This window comes from Dermacentor variabilis, chromosome 2 (assembly GCF_050947875.1).
Source record: "Dermacentor variabilis isolate Ectoservices chromosome 2, ASM5094787v1, whole genome shotgun sequence".
NCBI lineage: Eukaryota > Metazoa > Arthropoda > Arachnida > Ixodida > Ixodidae > Dermacentor > Dermacentor variabilis.
The window spans coordinates 235648834-235673023 of NC_134569.1; positions in this window are offsets into that span (position 1 = coordinate 235648834).

Sequence of the window (24190 nt, forward strand, 5' to 3'; positions counted from 1 at the left end):
TTCAAAAAGAAGCTCAGCGACGTCTTTGGAAATCCCACCGGTCGGCAACTGACTGCTAGAAAAGAGCTTGCTACCCGAGTTCAGACTTCTACTGAATCGTGTGTCTCGTACATACAAGACGTGCTCGCTATTTGCCGGAAAGTCGAAGAGAAAATGGCCGAGGTTGACAAAGTCGGCCACGTGTTCAAACGGATCCCGGATGACGCGTTCAATTTGGTCTTCAACGACGAGTGCACCATCTACGTCATTATCAACGAATACCGCCGCTTTGAGCTCGCCAAAAGCCGCCGCATCATTCCACACTTCTCCCGGCTCCCTAACACGGCTGTGACGTCGTCTTTCGCTGACCTTACCGCTTTACCACCCTTAAATGAACACGTCACACGTGTTGTTCGCCGCGAGCTCGAAGCTACCAGTCCTGGGCCGCTCCATCCACGTCCACTTGACCCCACCATTGCCCAACCAGCCCCAGCGATCTCTCTCATTCAGGTGGTTGTGCAGCAAGAATTTGCAAACCTAGATTTTCCTGCTGCCTGCACTGTCTCCCGACCTGACGCCCGACCGGTGCCGACAGCTACGCCTCACAGGTATCTGTATTCCCCTCCCAGATACCGCAACCCTTCCGAGTGGAGATCTCCGGACGACAAGCCCATTTGCTTCCGTTTCCTCCGCATTGGCCACGTCGCTCACCATTGCTGCACTTCCTGGATATCGCCGTATTCGAGCTGCTTTTCCCCGTCTCCTCGCCCAAATGCCGACCCACGCTCTTATTCGCCTCGCCGTATGCCTCCTACCTCAGACGTGTCCGTCGATGACAGTCGTCCTGCTCGCTCGCCGTCACCTCAGCGCCGTCGGTTCCCGTCGCCCCAGCCACGCCGCTATTCGTCGCATACCAATTATGGACCCTACTGGACGGTAAACTAGACCATGCAGCGTCTGGGGGTAGTACGGCGTTATCTTCGTCGTGTCGAAATCCTCCATTACCGCTCCCAACGAACCAGAACTTGATATTCACGTCGACGGTATCGCTTTGACGACGTTAATAGATACTGGAGCCCAGCTGTCCGCAATAAGTTGAAAACTCCGTCGTCGACTGCGGAAGGGTCTGATGCCTGCTACTACACGAGCCGTACGCGTGGCTGATGGCAGCGTTGTTGCCATCCTTGGAATGTGTACTTCCCGTATAAGTATCGCCGACCACCACGTTACTGTTCTTTTTCCAGTGCTGACCAATTGTCCCCATGACCTAGTCCTCGGACGCGACTTTCTTACGGTGCATTCAGCTTTGATGGACTGCTCTGTCGGTACCATTTGCCTCGAACTTCCTCTACTCTAGTATATTCATGCCGAAGTGCCGAACAACTTTAGTACTACCGCTTTCGCCTTGCTGCCTAAAGCCTCGACTTTCGTCGATTTGCTATCACCTTTTCCTGTGCCCGATGGTGATTACGTCGCCACACTTGTTCCTGGCGTCCTTTTGATGCGCAATATCACTGTGCCCCACCCGTCGTCACCGTTGCCGATAACCGGTCATGCCTCCCCGTCGTCAATTTTGACCTTACAAAGTTTCTACCCCAAGCCATATCGGTTGCAATGATGCGTGCTATAGGAGATGACCACGTCACGACGTTTCCAGTAGACCTCTGCTCAGATGCTCCGCCATGTCCACAGGATGCTATGTGCCCTGACGTAACATTTCGTCCCGTAATTACTGTGTACCTATTGTCTGAACAATCAGCAGCTCTGTATCGCATTTTGGTTTCTTACCACGATATATTCGACTTCAACAATTGCCAATTGGGCTACACTTCAATTTTTATACATCACATAAATACTGGTGATGCCCGTCCTATTCATCGCCGGCCATATCGAGTTTCTGTTTCATAGCGCAAGGTTATTCAAGATGAAGTGAACAAAATGCTAGCCAAAGGCATAGTTGAACATTCGTCGAGCCCTTGGGCATCACCCGTGGTGCTTGTTAAACAGAAAGATGGCACGTGGCGTCTCTACGCAGATTATCGTAATCTAAACCACATTACGAAGAAAGACGTTGCCCCTTGCCTCGCATTGACGACGCCCTACATCATCTCCACGGTGCCAACTACTTTTCATCAAGAGACCTTCGGCCTGCTTATTGGCAAATTTCTGACGATGAAAAGGACCAAGAGAAGACCCCGTTGGTCACCCCTGATGGTCTATATCAATTCAAAGTTATATCATTCGGTCCATGCAACGCCCAGCAACGTCCGGACGTATGATGGACTCTTTGCTTCAAGGGTTCAAATGGTCAACATGGCTCTGCTACTTAGACGACGTTCTCGTATTTTCGCCTACATTTGACACACACCTTGAGCGCTTATCAGCTGTTCATCAAGTTTTCCGCGAGGCTGGGCTACAACTAAATTCATCGACGTTTCACTTCGGTCTTCGGCAGATTACAGTGCTGGGCCACCTCATCGACGCTTCTGGTATTCAAGCAGACCCGTAGAAAGTTCCTGCTGTCACGTCTTTTCCTGCACCTCAGTCTGTCAAAGACGTCCGAAGTTTTTTAGGACTCCGCTCCTACTTCTGACGCTTCGTTAAAGACATCGGAGCGATTTCCTGGCTACTTGCTGGTCTTCTGAAGAAGGACGTGCCGTTTACGTGGGGCCCCGCTCAAACTGCAGCGTTTGCCCACCTCACCAACATTCTCACCACGCCACCTATACTGGCCCGCTTTGACCTGTCCTCTCCTACAAGGGTGCGCACCGATGCCAGTGGTCACGGTATCGGAGCAGTCTTAGCCCAGCGCCAACGAGGTCAAGATCGTGTTATCGCCTGCGCTAGCCGCCTCCTCACAGAAGCGGAGCGCAACTATTCGATTACAGATCGCGAATGCCTGAATATCGTCTGGACGGTTTCTAAATTCCGGCCGTTCTTGTTTGGCACGCACTTCTCTGTAATCAGGGACCACCACGCGCTCTGCTGGCTTTCCACACTCAAGGATCCTACCGGCCGGCTTGCTCGCTGGCCTTTGCAGCTGCAAGAATATTCCTATGCAGTAATGTATAAGTCGGGCCGATTACATCAAGACGCAGAGTGTTTATCACGCTATCCAGTGGACGAACCACCCGCCGACTCTGATCCCGATGCCGACGCTTGAGTTTTCTCCGTTTCTCACCTGCTACACGTTGCCGACGAGCAACGCCGTGATGCCACCTTGCGCGCCATCATTGATGGCTTGGAATCTTCGTCTTATGGTTCGTCCGTTCACCTATTTGTTATCCGGGATGTTGCACTATACCACCGCAATGTACGCCCTGATGGTCCAGCCCTACTGCTCGTCATTCCCAAGCACATCCAGTCAGCTGTTCTCCAACAACTTCACGATTTACCAACGGCAGGTCACCTTGGCGTCTCCAGCACCGAAGACCGGTTTCCCCGACGCTTCTTTTGGCCAGCCTGCTCCGTCCGGAAATATGCTGCGGCGTGTTATAAATGCCAGCGCCGAAAAACACCGTCGACGCTCCCTGCCGGGTACCTTCAACCGCTCGACATTCCTTCGGAGCCGTTCTTTCGCGTTCGCTTGGACTTACTTGGCCCTTTCCCTCTATCTAGGTCTCGCAACAAGTGGGTCCCTGTGGCGATAGATTACGCCACACGCTACGCCATCACTAGAGCGCTTCCAACAGGGTGTGCCACAAATGTCGCCAATTCTCTTTTGCACAACGTGATTCTGCAGCATGGTGCTCCAAACCAATTGCTCACTGACCGTGTTCGGACATTTCTTTCCAAACTCATCGCCGACATCGTGCAGTCCTGCTCAACCAAGCACAAGCTGACTACGTCTTAACATCCCCAGATTAATGGTCTCACGGAGCGTCTGAATTACACCCTAACAGACATGCTTGCAAAGTATGTCTCGTCCGACCATACTGATTAAGACCTTGCCCTACCCTATGTCACCTTTGCATATAATTCTTCGTGTCACGACACTGCCGGTTATTCCCCGTTCTTTCTGTTGTGCGGCCAAGAAACAACATTGCCATTGGACGGATCCCTTCCATCCGCCGCAGCAGAGACCACCGAGCATGCAATTGACGCCATCACCAGGGCAGCCCAAGCACGCGAAATTGCCCGCGCTCGCCACCTGACCTTCCAAGAGAAGCAACCGCGTTTGTACGATCGCCAACACAGAGACGTCCACTTTTTGCCCGGACCTCTGGTACTCCTCTGGTCCCAGACTCGGCACCTTGCTCTGTCAGAACAACTCCTGTCTCGGTGCACAGGCCCATACCGACTGCTACGTGCCGTGACCCCAGTTACGTACGAAATCGCCCCAGTTGGCACCAGTGCCTCATCTGCCCCGAATTCTAATGACGTTGTGCATCTCGCACGCCTCCAACCACATTACTCTCCTAATAAATTCACCGATATTTAGAGGCACCGGGACAATGCTTCTGCCGCCGGGGATAATGACGCATGCATGTTGCGTGTTTCTTGTGGACGATGCACGCGGGCGCCGCGACAAACGCGACGAACGCTCTCTGGCTCTCGAGCTTTCGAGTGAACTGGCCAGCGTCAGTTATTCTTTGTTAATATAAGTTGTAAATAGTCTCCACTTCTCAAATCTTCGTTCCCCTAACAATATTGTGCTCCCCCGTTGGCTATGTCGCCTAAATTCTGAATGAATGAATGAATGAATGAATGGACGGAGGGACGGACGTTATGAGCGTCCCCTTTGAAACGGGGCGGTGGGTTGCGCCACTAAACTCTTCCTATTATACTGCCTAATGTCATACCTACGTTAAAAAAGAAATAGGAAGAAAACACGATGAACTCCTACAACCAAATTTCCTGACCCCCTAGTTAGAACTTTGCTTTTGTACGTCTCCGTTTTTTGTCGTTTCCCTACTTATCTTCCACCAATCTTCCAATCGCCGCTTACTAATCCCTATTGCCGGCATGTTTACTTTTCCCCTACGTTCTCTGAACCCAAGGGCCTCAAGGAGGCCAGTGGTTCCTAAATCGACCGTTGGACAGATGTTTTCATATTCTAATGAAACATGCTCCATCGTTCCCCTAGCTTTACCGCAGCAAGCACATGCTTCGTCTTTCTTCTTATACCTCGCTTTATAGGTGCTTGTGATAAAGCATCCCGATATTGCTTCGAAAAGTAATGAGCTTCGCTTTGAGTTACCATGAATTGTTTCTTTCGTGAGTTCGTTTTTTTTCCTCTTAAGTAGTTACTCATGGCAGTGTCTTTCGTTTGCCGCCACCCATGAGATTATTTCAGCCTCTCTGATTTTCCGCTTCACGTTCTTTGTTGCTGTGTTGCTCACCCTACAGTCTGCATACTTGCTGGTAAGCTTCCTAGTTCCTTTCCTTCACTGTGAGTCACTGTTTTCTCTGTACAGATACCTGAACACTCTCCCAGTTCATTTACATTCTTCCATATTCCTCAGTCGTTCTTCATGATCAATTATTCTGTGAGCGTCTCTTACTTCAAAACTAGTCCAGCCCATATCACGCTGCACAGCTTCATTTGTAGTCTTCCCATGAGCGCCCAATGCGTGGTGACCCACTGACCTTTGGTTCCCATCGAGTCCTGAGTGTACCCCTGATTTCAAGCAAACCACCGCATTTCCATAAGTAAGTGCTGGAACCATTAAATCTTTCCACCTACCCCGGAGCACCTCGTACCTATTGTAGCTGCATTTCTCTTCCCGTTTACTGTTATTGTTTTTACCAGTGTTTCCGTATATATCTATTGCCTTTGTTTATCCATATATCAAGGTATATATATTCGTTTACTCGAGGTATTTCCTGGTCCTGTATTGCTACTATCTGTTCTCTGTTTTCATTGAATACCATAACATCTGATTTTCTAACACTAAGTTAAAACATAAATTATCGACTTCCTATCCACAGATATTAGCCAGACGTTGCAAATCACAATGCTCGTTAGCTAGCAACACAATGTCATCCGCATAAAAGTAACCTGGCAGCTGTTGCTCTACTACTGTACCCGCAGTATGTATGAGATATTTAAATCCGATAAAACTTCCTTCCAGCGCCCTCCCCATCCTCACCACGTACATTATAAACAGCAGTGGCGATTTCTCACCGCTCCTCACCCCTTCCCATTCAACGCAAACGGTATTTTACAGGTAAATCTATCTCAAAAGCTGTAGACGACCGTCACCTAAGCCTTCCCCTTCCAGAATATCCCACAAAATGTTGCGCTCTACTTTGTCATACGCTCATGTAATGTCTAAAAAGGTCATGTATAGCGTTCTGCTTTGTACTCTATATATTTGAATACACATAGTAAGAAAAAATATGTCATCATCCCAACGCCTACCTATTCTGAAGCCATCCTGAACTTCTCCCAAAATGCCATTATTATCTGCGCATTTTTGCAGCTTTAATTTGATTGCCTGCTTTGCTAGCCTGTATAATCTCTATCGATGTAATGGCCGGTCAACGGTCTATACAATTGAATTTTACCTTTCTGCCCCTTACCTTAATAAATTAGGTTCATACTACTTTGTCGACAACTGTCTGGTATTCGCCTACCTTTTAAAGTTTTTTCCACTGCTTTCACGAGAGCTTCCTTACTTTTTGGTCCTGGTTCACTAATCAGCCTAACGGGAACCTCATCTAGCCCTGTGGCTGCGCGCTTATGAATTTTCACTTCGGCTTTCATCCAGTTGAAATTCGTGAACACCAGCTCCTTTTTGGGCAGCAGTGGTTGTGGCTGTGTGCAAGTACTGATCCTTGTGTTGCTCCGTCCAGGTGGCGAATCTAATCTGCACGATCCACTGGGCAGCACTGTTAGGCTGCTGCTGTATCCACGGCATGTGCACTCTTCGAACTACGCTACTGAACGGTAGATGGCTACTGCGTTCGCCATCTACCGGAGTAGAAGCTCTACAAAAAGGCCATCACTTCCCATCACTTCCTGTGGCTACTGCACCTTCTTTGCCTGCATGTGCTCTCAGGGTGCTTTCTGTCGTTCAGCGATCGCTTTTCGTATCTCCCTGTTACACCAGCTTTTCGGTTTCCTTTTTTCATTTGCAACGAACATTTCTGTCGTTACTGCACTTAGAAGATCACTGTAATCCCACTGTTTACTTGGCCATTTGCCAAGTTCTTCCTCGACACTAGTGACTTCCAATCACATACAGTCCCAGTTTTCATGAAGCACGGACTGCTAATAATTAATAACATCCGATATAAGAAACTGCCTATGGTTATATACCACAAAGTTAAATCTAACGAAACTTTTTGAAGAAATTTCTAGAGAGAGATCACAGCCACAATTTACGGCACATCATTTGCAAGATACGATTGGTGCTAATTGCGGCACACAAAAATTAACATGCCAAATTCCTGACTTCATTAACGAACACCCCACCATAATGACATTAATTGAAGAAAGCTCTTCCATTCATATCTTTAAAAATAAGATGCATGTGTACTTTTCAAAAATCCAAAGTTAACTTTACAACACTTTCAATTTCTTTTTTTTTATCTTATGTATCTTGCATATGTTGCATTTGTCTGTCTTTCTTTCTTTTTAGCTATAGCTGTGTATAAGGTTCTTTTGTTTGTTTTCGTGTGCAAATCATCTTAACATACATGCGTTGGGTGTAATGGCCTGAGTTACTTAAAAAATCACGATGTGTATCATTTTCCCGCCTATGTTCGCATTGAGCTATGACTGGTTATTCATATGTGTGTAAGCGGGTCATCAGCGCTCTGTCAGGCTTTCTGTGCCTTCACGCCGGTTCCCTAGGCAACTATGTATGCTGGTTGCCTGAAATAAAAAACAAATAAATACGTAACGTCGTGTAATCAACCAACAATTCATTATGCAAAATAGAAGTGAGGCGTGCAGGCATAACACAAGAGTAGAGAAGTGGACAACGCGAACGCCGACTGTCAACTGAAGGGAGCAATGAGGGGAAAAAAGAAAGAAGACACAAAACTCATCTGCGCATGCTCAGGAATGGTAACACTACGTGTCAATCGGGTACACGTGCCGGTCTACGTGAGAGGTGACTGTTAAGACACTTAATCTCTTCCTTATGTAAAATAATCGAAGGCTGACTCACGCACGCACTTCCACCATTATAGATATGCCATGCCTCTACCATAAGACTCGTATCTTCATTCTTATGCCTGTACACTATCGCGCATTCATCTAACTCTGGCGTGCAGTTACAATCTCGGCAATGTAACGAAAGATTAGAAGGTGATCCACCGGTTAACGACCTTTTATGTTCCATTAGCCTCTGATTGATACACCGTCCCGTTTGCCCTACGTAGAACTGGCCACAGCTTCTTCAACCATCAACTGGGCATGCCAGGAGGATTGGAGCTATTCTTTCCGCTGAATCATGGCGCCAAGTTAGATTCTACCAGGAGTGCCTAAGGGTCCGTTGCGCAGCCCTGGGAGACGGTCGCCATTGGAACCGCCCCTACGCCGATTGGAATAAGTTAGCCGTGCAACATGTGGACTTCCTGTGGAGGATGAAACTTCCGGAGCTTCAACAATGTAACACTTTTCTAATAATTCACCGTCAAATAACGTACTGGTTCTTGGAGACGCCATCGTAAGTGATAACCATAGAAGAACCCTTGCTTTAGGTCCTAAGCACTGTTTTAAGCCTAACGTAAAACCCGTTGACGTTTTAAGCATACCGCGCTGCATAACCAGGTTCGTCCCGGAAGAAGAACGCTCACGCTGTATTTCGGATTGCATTGCTAGCATTAAACAATCAAATTCTCATTTTAAGACGCTGACCCTGTCTGACCGTTAGTTGATTACGTTGTTGAGCATAAACTTAGACCTGTAATATCTGACAAGGAAGGTTATTTCGTAATTATGCCAGATGACATGTTTTCAGAAAAAGCGATTTCAGCCATAGAAAAGAATTTGCAGCCAGTAAAACTCAAGCCTTCGGTAATTAAGCAACGTGCAGTTGACCTCTTGTCAAGGCATAATCTTGATAGGCTTGTCTGTAATGTCAAGAAAGCTAAATCCCTCACCTTAGAACTATTTTTCTCGGCCAAGACCCATAAACAAGAAATTCCTTTTCATGCTATAGTGTTAGAGAAAGGGACGTGGCAGGTCTGTGTCGCTAGTTACCTACAGAACTGCCTAGCTTCACTAGTTTTTTCAGACCCCTTTTGCCTACGAAATTCTCAGGCACTAGTTCAGTATTTGAGAGAGGAAAATCCTGGTAATTGTACAGCTTTTAGTATGGATATCGAAGACCTGTATTATTCCTTGCCGTATGACGGGTTGCTAAATTCTGAAAATGAGTGCATTAAAGAACAAGTGCAAGAGTCGGCTTTTATTGACAGATGCGGTGTTTCCACGGGCGCTTTTCTAGAAATTCTTTCAATGTACTTGAAGTCGACGCTGATTGGGTAGAGAGATGGCGTTTTTCTGCAGAAATCAGGCATTTGTATTGGCTCAAAGGTTGCCCCTATTCTTAGCAAAATTTACCTGAGTAAGGTTGACAACTGCTTAGAGACCCGCCGCGGTTTCTCAATGGCCATGGTGTTGGGCTGCTGAGCACGAGGTCGCTGGATCGAATCCCGGCCACGGCGGCCGCATTTCGATGGGGCGGCGAAATGCGAAAACACCGGTGTACTTAGATTTAGGTGCACGTTAAATAACCCCAGGTGGTCGAAATTTCCGGAGTCCTCCACTACGGCGTGCCTCATAATCAGAAAGTGGTTTTGGCACTAAAACCCCATAATTTAATTTTTTTTTAACTGCTTAGAGAAAGCCTAAGGTGATAGCGTTATCAAGATATTTCGTTACGTTGCTGATTACCTTATTTTTCTGCAATAGAGAAGAATTCGATTCCGCTGCTACCTCAGTAAGTTAGCAATTTAAACTTTATGGGGGAGGATTAAAGTTTAGCAAGGAATTTCCTCAGCGATGCGTAATTCAGTTTCTTGACATTTCCTTGATCTTCGAACAAAATCATGTTTGTTGACAGTACTCCCCAAGATCTTCGAAGCCGTTGCTGAACTTTCAATCCAAGCAATCTAAAATAGTAAAAAATGGAATTGCCATGTCGTGCCTTAAGTCTTCCCTCACCAGATCCTGCATGCACAAAATGAGCGCCAGTTTTAATGCGCAGGTCCGGCGCCTATTAGAAGCAGGTTATCCTAGTGTACTAGTGTAGCGGTGGCCACTGTGGCTGAGCGCCTAAAGAAGTCGGTTTCGAGAGGGACGGACGTGATTACAGAAAGCAGTAATAGCAAAAAAAAATGAGTAGTGGCTATTCAGTATATTCATTCAGTGTCGCATAAAAAAGTCGCTAGTAGATATGATGTTGATGTTGCTTTCACTGCTCCCAATAAGCTAGGTAAGATGTGCGCTGCCGTACGGAATAAGAAGGAGCGGGTAAACGGCAAAAAACGAACAGATATTTGTCCAGTAAAGCACAATAAGAACAACAGTTTTACTGACTATCGTATGAGTGTGGTGTATAAAATTCCCCTTAGCTGTGGGCTACGTAGGGCAAATGGGACGATGTATCAATCAGAGGCTAATGGAACATAAAAGGTCGTTAACCGGTGGATCGCCTTCTAATCTTTCGCTACATTGCCGAGATTGTAACTGCACGCCAGAGTTAGATGAATGCGCGATATTGTACAGGCATAAGAATGAAGATACGCGTATTATGGTAGAGGCATGGCATATCTATAATGGTGGAGGTGCGTGCGTGAGTCAGCCTTCGATTATTTTACATAAGGAAGAGATTAAGTGCCTTAACAGTTATCACTCACGTAGACCGGCACGTGTACCCGATTGACATGTGGTGTTACCATTCCTGAGCATGCGCAGATGAGTTTTCTGTCTTCTTTTTTTTTCGCCTCAGTGCTCCCTTCAGTTGATAGTCGGCGTTCGTGTTGTCCACTTCTCTACTCTTGTGTCCTGTCTGCACGCCTCACTTTTATTTTGCATAATGAATCCTTACCAACTAGCTCAGCTTTCTGTCGTTCTAAGATTCAACCAACAAGTCGATGACATGCTTGATGGACACAGTTCTGCGCGGCTTGAAGTGGCACACGTGCTTGTGCTATCTTGACAGCGTTCTTGGTCTTTCTCCTGACTTCACCACGTACTTTCGACGGCTCCGGTCTGTTTTAACGTGTTTAATAAACGCAGGGCTACAACTAAACCTCAAGAAGTGCCAATTTGCTTCTCGGCAGCTAATTCTAGGTTACCTCGTATCCAAAGATGGAATTCACTCCGATCCAACGAAACTTTGGGGCGTCGCCGCATTGCCTATGCCAACGTCGGTCAAAAGATTGCGCAGTTCCTACTTCATACGCTTCATTCGCGATTTCGCCGCCTCATATCGCTCCTGAGGAAGCTGTGATAATATGTGGTACGCTGGAGTGCGAAGCATAAACATATGAAGACAGTGCGCCGTGCGGTGGCGAAGACGACAGCGACTCTTTGCAAATACCCGCGAGAGAGCCATCATCATCATCGACACCAATTTGGGAGCGTCGACAGTGGCGCCTCAAAAAGCGTGGCGCGCGAAAGTGTGGCCCGTGGCCCTGTGGCGTGAGCAGTGCGCGAGGTTCGGCGTTCGACGGTAAAGAGCTTCCTCGCTGGGCGTCTGGCCCATAGGAGCAATCGCCGCCCGCACCACTACGCCATACCCGAGTCAACGCTGTTGCCCGCTGAGAGGTTACCTCGTCCCGCTCTTCCGCTGGGCAACTGGTCCAGGAGGGCTGGCGGTCCTGAACCGGGGTGATCGAGTGTTCGGGTGAGCGGCCACAGGGCTACCCCGCCAGCTGTGGACGTGACCCGGTGACTGCCGCCGTGGGCTCCCGAGCGCAAACCCCGCCGGAGGGAAACCGGGCACGTGGAGGCTCCCGTATATCGACTGTTGCGCAGGGCCACCTGAGCCCCGCGAGGCGGTCCGACCCGGTTGTCCGACCCCGCTGACCGACATCGGTTCCACGAGGTCTCAGACACGGCGACACGCGCTTCCGCCTGAACTGTAGGCCAATTATATTTCACCGATACATAAATATAGCTGAATGTCGTCTATGAGGTATTATGGGGAACTGCCACGTGTGTGTGCCATTTTCTGTGTTATGTGCGTCAGTACGTCTGATGTGTGTTTGTGCTTCCACGTGCTGCTTCTCCCTTTTTCTGAAGTGATCCGGCACCCAATAACATCACAGAAGCGATTTAGAAGCAACGGGCCCCTCTCTTCGTGGTCGTCCGAGTGCGACGAGCACTTCACAAAGCTTCGTCGTTTGTTAACGTACGTCTACTTGAATTTTGCGCCATTATGACCCGACGGCCCCAACCGAGGTGCACACAGATGCCAGTGGTGTTGCCCTCGGCACTGTTCTTGCCCACGCAAACAGGGGTTTAGTGAACATGTCGTGGCTTATGCAAGTCGTACGCTTACGAAAGCTCAGACCAATTACACTTCGAGAGGAAAAGAATGCCTGGCCATCATTTGGGCTCTCACCAAGTTCAGGCCTTTTTTTCTATGGCCGTCCATTTGATGTGCACTTACTATGTTGGCTCGTCGTTCTTGAAAGATCCCTCAGGCCTTCTTGCGCGATGGGCGCTTCGCCTGCAGGACTACGATATCCACGTGCGGCACTGCAACAGAAGTCAACATTCTGACGCCGACGCCCTCACGCGCTCTCCCTTGCTTGACGACAATGCGTGCATTCTCCCACTTTACCGTTACTTCGGTCGACCTTACCATCATTGCATCTGAGCAGCGCAAAGACCGTTGGATTACTTATCCTAGAGACTTTCTTTCTGGTTCATCAGCACCACAAATCAATCGCACGCTGCGTCGCCAAGCTCACCATTTCGCCATTCGTGACAACCTGATTAACCAACGTAATTATAACCCCGGACGGGCACCAATGATTATTAGTAATACCTCGCAGTCTCCGGTCCGACATATGCGCAGTTTTCCACGTCCATCCGCAGTTTGCACAACTGGGAGTTTTCAAAACCTATCAGCGCCTTCGACATCGGTCTACTGGTGAGGCATGTACAGCTACTACTTTCAGAAGTTCGTTCGCTCTTGCTCCGATTGTCAGCGCCGAAAACCACCAAGGCTCCTCTCACCAGCGGGTCTAAAACCTTTACCTTACCCTACCCAGCGATGTTAGGGCACGTCCCTGACATCGGCTACAAACAGCTGGGCCATTGAGGCAGTTGGCCAACTGCCGCCCTCCCGGCAGCTACAGCGCCCAATGTAACCTCCTTCCGGCATGATTGATTCATCCTGCGTCATGGATCACTTGAGGAACTGCTCAGTGTTTGCGGACGTGTCCTATCCGAAGTATTTGAAGAAGCCATTCTTAAAGAGTTCCACGTTGTTCATCGCGCAACTACGGCGTACCATCCTCAAACCAGTGGTCTTACAGAACGCTTCAACCGTACGCTCAGCAACATGCTTGCAGTGTGCCTTGCCTCCGACCATACAAATTGGGACGTCATTCTGCCCTTCGGAACCTACGGGTACAGCACTGCTACTCAGAGCACCACCGGCTGTTCACACTTTTTCTTACTTTACGGTAGGTCCCTGTCGCACACCATCGACACAATTCTACCTTACCGGCTGCGTACATCTGAATGTGCGGCCACTTCTGCCACGGCAAGACACGCTGGAGAGTTCTGCGATCTCGCACGGGCTTGTACCTCCAATTACCAAGATCATCAGAGGAGCACTCGCGGTGACACAACCTCTGCGCCCACCTTCCTTCCTGGAGCGCTTGTGTGGCTTTCAGCTTCTTCCGCTGCACCTGGGCTCTCTTCAAAACTACTACTACCCAAGTATGAAGGGCCATACCGCATGGTTGAGCGCGCATCCACCGTTAACTACGTGATCGAACCCATTGAACCGCGTTCGGACATGCGCTGTCGTGAACGGGGCATTGTCAACGTCGAACGCCTCAAACCATACTATCATCCACTCATAGTGAGGAGCTGTTGGGTCGCCCGACAGCTCCCTTTTCGTTCCCGGGGTAATTGTAGCGAAGAGGAACACAATAGTGGGCCATCCTCTCAAGCGCTGTTCTCGGGGAACGCCGCTCGTGCTGTGAGTCCGGGCCCTGCGCTGACGGTCGGCCCAACGGCTGGTGGATAATAAACACCTTTATAATATATATATATATATATATATATATATATATATATATATATGATGAGAAGAAAAGAACGTAGGGGCCCAATTTTTATTACTCATTCCATAAGAAGCAAACTATGACACCAAGGATAGCATAGGGGAAATTATGCGTAGTTCCTTATTGAATTAAAGAATTGATAAACGAATGGAAAAACAACTGGCCGCAGGTGGGGTAGGAATCTACGTCTTCGCATTACGTGTGCGATGCTCTTAGATATTGAGCTACCGCGGCGCCATTTCCCCATACACACTCTGCAGTATTTATTTATGTCTACTAAAAGTAACTCTGACAGTGGTAGCCAGCGTCACCACTCACGTCTATGGCACGGGAAGTAAAACATATCTACCGCAGGCGTCACGGAGGACGTGAAACGTGAACCCTCCACCCGAAACGCTCATCTACTACGTAACGTCTGCGGTAGATAAGATGCTACTCAGCTATAGAGAAGGCTAAGAAAGTTTACAGCTAGTCAGTGTCGTATGTAAAGTTCTTTATGGTGTCCAAAGAATAAGAAATTTCTTCTTTAAATTTAAGAGTGCGGGAGTTGATTAATTATTGTGGACTCATTTTGCAATTAGGAAGAACGCAATAGATCGTGTGATTTGCTCTGTAGTGCCCAACAATATGCTTTTTATCGGGTAATTCTTTAACGTACCAGATTATATTTAAAACAATGCTAAGGTTAGCAGGAACACAATGTACGTGCATGGATCACTGTTGTTTTCGCAGACACCTTCAGCACTTCTGGCTGCTAACTTCATTGAATAAGTATTTGCTGCGTTCACTGATGGCATTTTTGCTGGTTTCGAAACGGAGAACGCAAGCATTGTATGTGTCGGACATTGGCGACAGAATTTCAACGCTGCCCTGACAGAAATAAGACATGACGGTAGGGACAGCGAGTGTACGCCCACAAAGTGCAAGTCTAATAATACAAGATCCCTATACTTTTTTTTGAAAATGGCAGCTCGAACGATATGTATAAATATTAGGGCAAACATTACCTGCGAGGATTTTGAGAAGTGCCGTTTTTCCGGCGCCAGATGGGCCGGCCACCACTGTGACCTGAGGGGCATACAAGCTGAGGTCTACGGCGTTGAGCACGGTTTTGCCGTGAATCTTCTGCACAGAGGCAAAAAAATTACAATGAGATCGCTGTGATACAAAAGCAACGCTCGTCCCAAAGCGGTTCCTGATTGTGCATTACTAGGACCAGCGTTAAAGTCAAACGTCGCCGATATGTTAGAGCAGAAATAAACATGAATACCAAACCCACGCTGAACATTAACTAGGAAATATCATAATAGCGCATGCCATAGTCACCAAAATTTTTCCTGGCTTTTTTTTATCTTTACTCGTCCAGTATAAGCTGCCCATCGCGTATACTAGAGGTGAACGCGGCAACAGCAAAGACCCCTTCGCCTGACACGTTGTTTCTCGGAGTGAACTTTAAGTGCGTCATCAAGGAAGGGCTACTGAAGGAATCAACGTTGTCATAACAATAAATAATTCAAAGGAATCAGTGCAAGCGTCATGATGAACAATGCGATGACGAAAGCACTTCAGTCGCAGCTCATTGGCTGATGGTGCCTTTATTGTTTTTTGACGCACACCGAGAATGCGGTACTTGAGTAATCGTTTGCTTTTTCGCCTCCATGAGAATGCGATAGCGAGTCACAATGCAAGCTGGTCTACAGAGACAGCGTGCTGAAATTTCATGCCCTGACTGATTGAGCTCCTACATGCACTGTTCACTTGATCTGGTTGCATGAAGTTAACCGTACTCGTCGTTTATGAATCGAGTGTCTCTACTGATATATGGATCAGCTCGTGTAGTGATGCTGCATACCCGTGCTGTAATTCTAGCGTCATCCCAAATCCCTATGCGCTGCATCCAGGAGGGGGCCACTCATTGCCCTTGCAATGATAACGCAATATGCTCTATTCTTGGAGCGGGATGTATAATTTTATCCGACGCGGTAGCTTAGTGTCCATGGCGTTGAGCTGCTGAGCTTGAGGTCACGGGTTCAATCATGGCCACCGCAACCAGACTTCGATGGGGGAAATATGAAAAAAAAAACACTGGCGTTGGTGATGATTATGATTATGACGATAATAATAAAGGGAAAATGAAAATGATGATGATATATGGTGTTTTGTTCTGGAAGGGCCAGTTATGGCCAAAGAACGCCAAGATGAGGACAACAGGGCAAAATACTCGCTTGCTTAGATTTAAGTGGGAGATAAAGAACCCCATGTTGTCGAAATAATTCAGGAGCCCCGCAGTACCGCATGGCTCATAATTAGGTCAGGATTGCAGCAGGTAAAACAAAAAGAATATTAACTTTATGTCGAATTTAAAAGCAAGTATACCAAAGCACGGAACCCGCGTCACGCAAGGAAGCGGAAGGAGCGAAGCACTGCGGGAAATGCGTCTAACTGAATTGCAGAACGTAGATAGAATGTAAGCCACAACGGAACTTGCACAACCGTGGATTGAAATGACAACATTTAAACCAACCCAATTATTCGACAAATATGTGGGATAGACAATGCAGGCGATGAACCTTAATCTCTTCAGCCACCGAGGCAGGACATAATGCCTTCAATCTTGAAGGGGCTCCGAAACATGTTTTAACAAAACTTTATCGAAATTTGACATCAATAGACGCTGTTTTATAAATATACTCCTGCAGAGAGGTTTGAAACCTACCCGATACGGAAATGCGGCGAAAATTCGCAAATGAAGACGTTGGATTTTTTAGTCATATGTGTGCTATATGCCACGTCCTGCTATACACTAGTCTTAAGCAAAATTAGACCGTTTGGGGCGTATCTTGGCACACAACAATAATCGTCATCTCTTTCGCCCTCATTTCCTTCTTTTAACGCTGTGAGCCAGCCACTTACAAATCACGAAAGGCAAGCGCGTTATCAGCATGACAGAGCACTCTCGACAGAAATGTATCGAGCGCAGGGTTTCAAGAAAGCAAACGCAAGCCAGACAGATGACGATTATTGTTGCGCGGCAACGTGCGACCTTTGGCAAAGAATGTACATTTGTTTAAGAGTGTATTACACGCGGTATATACAGGTTTTATTGCCACATCATTCAATCCTTAAAGTTACTCATGCCAGGACTTACATTACTGATTTTATTCCTCAGCATATCGAGAATGACAGCCCACAAACAAATGTAATGAAATAAAACACCGACGACACACGCCTCTCTTCTGAAACCTTCTCGTACTGTAATGTTAAAAGTCCGCAAAAATAGCTGAGCTCAAATCTTAAAATGATGTAATTTCATTGGCGCGGCTGCGCAAAACCTCCGGGTTCGGCGCACGAAGCAGGTTTGAAACCTACCCGATACGGAAATGTGGTGGTAAATTCGCAAAGAACGACGTCGGTTTCTTTAGGCATATGTATTCTATATGACACGCCCTGCTATATTACACGCGGCATATACGGGTTTGATTGCGAAACCATTCGGTCGCTAAAGTGGCTCATACCAGGTTTTGAATTCTTCACATTATTCCTCAGAATTTTTAGAATGGCAGCCCACAAATAAATGGCATGAAAGAAAACACCGACAGCACATTCCTTTCATCTTAAACCGCCTTAGACTGTAATTAAAGTGCAAACCGATAAGTGAGCTCAAACCTTAATATGATCAAACTTCAGTGGAGCGGCTGTGCACAACCTCCGGGATCGGCGCACGAAAGAGATTTGAAATATACCCGACACGGAAAAGTGGTGTTAAATTCGCTGAGAAAGACGTTGGCTTTTATTAATACACTGTAACGAAGAATAGTAGCCTACGCCTCAGCAGCATCGCCACCGGCATGAGCTCGTGGTTGCTGTCCTTGGCAGAACACATGTGACTGCTGCCAGTTGATCTGCGTCCGTTGCTAATAAATCTCTTAGCAAGTGGTAGAGGCGCTGAGTTTCGACTACCCTGGGACTTCGGAGTCGCACTCTACCCCCCATCATGCCCGACAACGCCTTCACTCCTCCAACTCGTCCAACGGTGCCGCCCACCACGGTGTGTGCCGGTGCCGCGCGTCAGCGAGATCCCCCTATCCTCTCCGCCACCGATGGCAAAGACGTTGAAGATTGGACCCCTCTTATGAGCGAATGAGTGCCGATAACCAGTGTGACGATGTTACCAAATTGACAAACGTCGCATTCTATCTTACGGATGCTACGAAACTATGGTTTCTAAACCATGAAGGCGACCTGACATTGTGGATGGTCTTCAAGACCAACTTTACCAAACTTTTCGGTCGACCAGCAGTACCAAAGCTTCGTGCAGAAGAACGTTTGCGTACACGATCCCAAGAGATTGCAGAATTTCACGAGCCATATTGACGACATTGTTGACCTTTGCAAACGGGTGAACGCGTCGATGTCAGAGAAAGAGAGATGAAACGTATAATGAAGGGTATTGAGGACGACGCGTTCCAAATGTTATTATCGAAGAGTCCTCGCACTGTCACCGAAGTGATCGAGTTGCGCAGGCAACAGCTTCACACCCGACGTCCCACTACGTCAGCCAACTCTCTGTCAAGCCTTGGAGTCGGCGACAACTATGCTATTCTGTTCCGAAAAATTCAGGTGTTCGTTCGCGCAGAGGTCGCTCGCCAGCTTTCTTTGATGCCTTGTCTACCGGAACCACCACCCACTTTGCCACTTATGATCCCCGTCTTCATTCAAGAGCAAGTGTCTCAAGTCGTTCCTACAGCTCGTGAACAGACATCTGTCACTGCACCTCTCACGTACGCTGAAGCAGTTTTCCGATCTCGTCCACAAACGCTCTAGCCGCCCCCTATACATCGACCACCGACATTGTTGCCGCCATCATGCCGCTTCCAGGCAGACAGGATTTTCCTTCTAAGCCGCCACCAGACCGACAGCATTTTCAACCACCTCTCGGACCTTACCCCCACCAGTGGCGCACCTCCGATGACCGTCCGATATCTTTTGCTTATGGTGATGCTGTACACGTGGCGCGCCATTGTTGTCGTTGCATGCTTCATTTTCCGAACATCCCGCGAGCCCCACCTTTCCCTGATCAGTTTTCCTCTTCGCCTTGCAGCCTTCCTACCCCTTCCTTTCCGCGTAATCGCTCACCCGCGTCTACCCGCCGCTCACTATCTCCACGTGGTCGCTTGCTTTCTCCGATGCGGCGCCGTACCGTGTCCACGGACCAGGAAATCTGATGACCACAGTTCCCGAGGCACGAACTGCGATCACGTCGCAATGCCTATTTATTCGTCCCTCTCCAGTCAATGTAAGTGAAGTGTCTGTCGAAGGAATCGCCGTCCTGTCACTTGTAGATACAAGAGACGGCGTATTCATAATCTCCGCCGAACTCTGTTGCATACTACGAAAGGTTTTGCCGGCTCTCTGCCTCCGAACCAGGAACGCTCAAAATATTACGTCTTTCGCTGCCTGTACTGCTCGAGTCTTCATTCAAGGACTACTGTATACCGCCGAATTCATCGTGCTGCCTTCGTGTTCCAATGACATTATATTAGGCTTGGGCACCCAACGTGTAACACCTGAAAGAGAACACGAATTAATCGCAATGCCCTTCAGCCTATGTAACGCTCTAGCCACCTTTGAGAGGATAGACAGACAGATAATGGACTTTACTAATGGTCCTGAGGAACCGCGACTGGATAATATTTTACGCGGCCTCAAATACAACACATGTCTACGTTACCTAGATGACGTAGTTGTCTTTTCCGCTGATTTCTGAACACATCCCAGCCATCTCGAGCACGTTCTGAAATGCCTCACTGACGCACGACTTCTACTCAACTTAAAAAAAATGTCGTTTCGGCGCCCGAAAGCTCACCATGCTTTACCATGCTGAATTGCGAGACGGCATCTTTCCGGATCCAGCCAAGCTCCACGCTGTCGCCGACTTTCTACAACCAAAGAAATTAAAGGAGCTTCAAAGTTTCCTTTGTTTATGCTCGTATTTCCGACGTTTCATTCGAACTTTCGTTTCCATAAGTGCACCCCTGACAGCCCTTCTGTGTGGCGACAAAGAACTTTCCGCTTGGTCGCCCGCCTGCGATGACGCCTTCACGAAATTACGCCGCCTGCTAACCTCGCCACCTATACTCCGCCACTTAGATCCCACAGCGCCCACCAAGTTGCACACCGATGCCAGCGGCGTAGGACTCGGCGCCGTACTTGCGCAACGAAAAGCCGGGTTCGATGAACATGTCGTCGCCTACGCGAGCCGAACTCTGACAAACGCCGAGGCTAATTACTCAGTTACAGAAAAAGAGTGTTTAGCCATTATTTGGGCCCTTGGGAAATTTCGTCCTTATTTGTATGCTCACCCTTTCGATGTTGTCACTGACCATGCACCACCCCCTTTGTTGGCTGACCACCCTTAAGGACCTATCTGGCTGACTTGCTCACTGGGACCATAAGCTGCAGGAGTACGACATCCGCGTTCTCTACCGTTCTGGCCGCAAACACACGGACGCTGACGCCCTTTCTCGCTCACCGGTCTCCGCTGACAGCGCTTGCTTATCCGCCCTTGAGTGCACACTTACATCTCATGCACTGCGCTACTTGCCGTCGGAGCAGCGCAAGGATCCCTGGATCAGCGCTCTCATCCGCATTATTTTGATCTATCCACCTCTTCACTATCTCGCGCTCTTCGTCGCCAGGCTACCAGCTTCTGAATTCGTGACGGCCTTCTTTATCATCGTAACTACCTTTCTGACGGTCGCAGGTGGCTTCTTGTGATACCCCGCCCTCTCCGTGACTCTATCTGCGACGCTTTCCAGGCAGACCCACCGTGCGCGCATGCCGGCCTCTTCAAGACCTACGCTCGACTACGCCTCCGATTTTATTAGCACGGCATGTATAGCTACGTTAGAAAGTTCATTCGCTCCTATGCTCATGACGAAATTTACCTCCCGGGCAAGTCTACCCGTCACAACCCTTTCCCTGCCCTAGTCGAACTTTTGATCGTGTTGGTATTGACATATACGGACCGCTACCATCCTCTCCAGTAGGAAACCTCTGGATTATTGTTGCAGTGGATCACTTGACCCGCTATGCTGAAACAGCCGCTCTGCCGACTGCCACCGCCCGCGACGCTGCATCGTTTCTGTTACGACATTTCGTTCTGCGCCACGGCGCCCCTTGCGAACTTCTGAGTGATAGAGGCCGCGCCTTTCTTTCCGACACTTTGAAGGCACTACTCGACGAATGCCGAATTGTCCACCGCACCAGTACAGCGTACCATCCGCAAACTAACGGCATGACTGAGCGCTTCAACCATATTCTTGGCGATATGCTCTCGAAGCAGGTCGCCTCTAATCTTTCAAATTGGGACCAAGTTCTCCCTTTCGTGACGTATTCGTACAATACTGTGGCTCATGCAACTACTGGATTTTCCCCTTACTTTCTCCTATATGGAGGAGAACCATCTAATACGTTCGATGCCGAGGAAAGCCGTCAGCTTGCCCGCTCTTTTTCCACTGAGGACCAGTGGCACCAGCAATCCCGTCAACCTGCCGAGCATTCTGGAGCAAACGCCTTTCGTTAATTACATCGTTGAGCCCCTCACGCCATCGTGAACCTACGCCATTACGGCCATCAGGTTGTCCACGTCTCTCGCATTAAGCCGCACTACGACCTAATAGTAGCCTCTTCGCCTTCAGCTGCCAGGATGGCGCATTTTTCTGCGGAGGGCGGCTGTAACGAAAAAAAGTAGCCTGCGCCTCAGCAGCACTACCACCGGCATGAGCTCGTGGTTGCTGTCAATAGGCCGAACACTTGTGGCTGCTGCCCATTAGCCTGCGTTCGTTGCTAATAAATCAATTAGCCAAACATAGATAAAATTGTCCGATGGCACGATTCAAACAAAAGACCCCTAGCACAACAGCTCGTTCTCACTTAGTCAGCTTACGTTTACATAGTTCATACTGCCACTAGAGTTAAGAGTCTTTCACTTCGTGTAATATTCTAGCATGTTGCTATGACATTCATTGCATCGCCCGCGTGATTCAAGTGCAAATTGTTTAAGTAGATTATTATGAGCATATTTACCATAGCAGACACTTTTGTTTCCATACATGATGTTATTATTGACGGTGACGTTTTCGCACGTCCAAGCGATTGTCGTAAAATGGCGCTATTGCGTCAGTGTGTGTAGTTGAGGCTGCGGGCGTCTGACGAAGCCATAGGAAATCATGACCGATCGTTACAGAGGCACGTTTCCCGCTGCATGGAAGTGAGCAATATTTGACTCGGCTGTTCTGGAAAGCATCGTATCGCGCATAGTGTTATTTGTATGTCATGGTGAAAAAGCGTTGCGGGGTCCATTTATAGGCACCAAATACACAGAATGTGGAGTGTCTGTAAAACTGCCATGAATGATATCGTAGGGCCCGGGCACATCTCGAAATTGCTAGTAGTAGCGAAAACACAGCATGCAGTGGTACAGAGCTGCACCGTGCTTGAGCAGATATGTCCACAACAAAATAGTGTAGAAATACCTTATCTCACCAATCGCGCGAATAACGTCCAAATGTTGTCACACTTGAAAAAATTATTCATATGTACCTCAGTTCATACGAAGTGTAGGTTTGAGTGCAGAGTTCTCATTTATGATTAGGAGATCTGGCTATTTTAAAGCTAAGCTCTTGTGGCGAACTAATCAGGGCTCTCCCGGTCATGGCTGCTGCTCTCTTGCCGAATAGGCGCGTGCCAAAAGACACGTAGCACGTTACTTGAAGCACCTTTTAATGCGAGAGGGTTAAGGGCGCTGTGTAGAAGAAAATTAGGCGTCGGCGGCACCGGAGTTGTCCGTGAGCGAAAATTTCCGTATGTATTTAGGTATATGTATATACCGTGCCTTCAATGCCTTGCTATAGGACATGCGGTATATGTGCACGGGTTATATTGCCACATCATTTTATCACTAAAGTCACTCATGCCATGTCCTACATTCTTGGAAAAGTAATCCCTCGAAATTTTGAGAGTGACAGTCCACAAATAAATGTAATGAATGACATGAGTGTCATGAAAGAAAACAGCGACAGCGCATTCTTTTTACGTTCAGTCTCCTCAGACTTAAATATTAAAAGAGCGAAACAATAACAGAAACCTTACAATGATGTAACTTTTTGGTACGACTGTGCAGAACCTTCGGGATCGGTTCACGCAAGAGGCCGCGTTTGTACCAGTAAGCTTGACTGTGTGCATACCGTTCGCCGCTAGCGTTCCCCAGTAAAGATTGCGGTTACATAAGCTGCAGTTGCCGGGAAGCGTGAGGAGCGCTCGGGAATCTTCCAATGTTATCGCCTTCCCCTCTAAAACGCGAAGATTAAGCGTCCACCTTTTTTTTCTTTCTATTCACCAAATTATTTTTTTGCGAGTTCAAACTTTTGAATTCATCACTGTAAATCGGCATGATTTTTCACACAGCGAAGAGTGATGAGTCAAGAAATTAGCTCAGCTTCGTCCGTTCCATATACCCGTTCACGATAACTGGTTGTGGCGGTCACGCTTACGGGAATCAATAGGCATTGCTAGATTGTTGCTACGTCATGCAGCCCATCAATTCCTCCTATTCTTCTTACTCACACAATCTCCACAGATTTCTGGTACTCAGTGTTGCTTTTTATACAACTCGTTTAGTATTCTGTATGATGAAGCAAGCACTGTAGTCAGCAACCATTTCTGTCGACACTATCGACCTGTAGACACTATCAAGACAGTATAACCACTATATTTGCTTACGTTAATCAACAACTGGCGTACGTCGCGTTCCGAATAAAAAATAAGAATTTTCAGGAAAGATCACCTGGGTGATGCCTTTAGCACGTATGATGCGTTGCAGGTGTGAGGGCTCCGGCTCAAAACGAACGGCATGTGGCTTTTCAGCTTTGTTTTCGGCGACGCTTAAAACCCTCAATGAGGTCCAGTAGCTCGGCTTTAACGAAAGAAAACATAATTT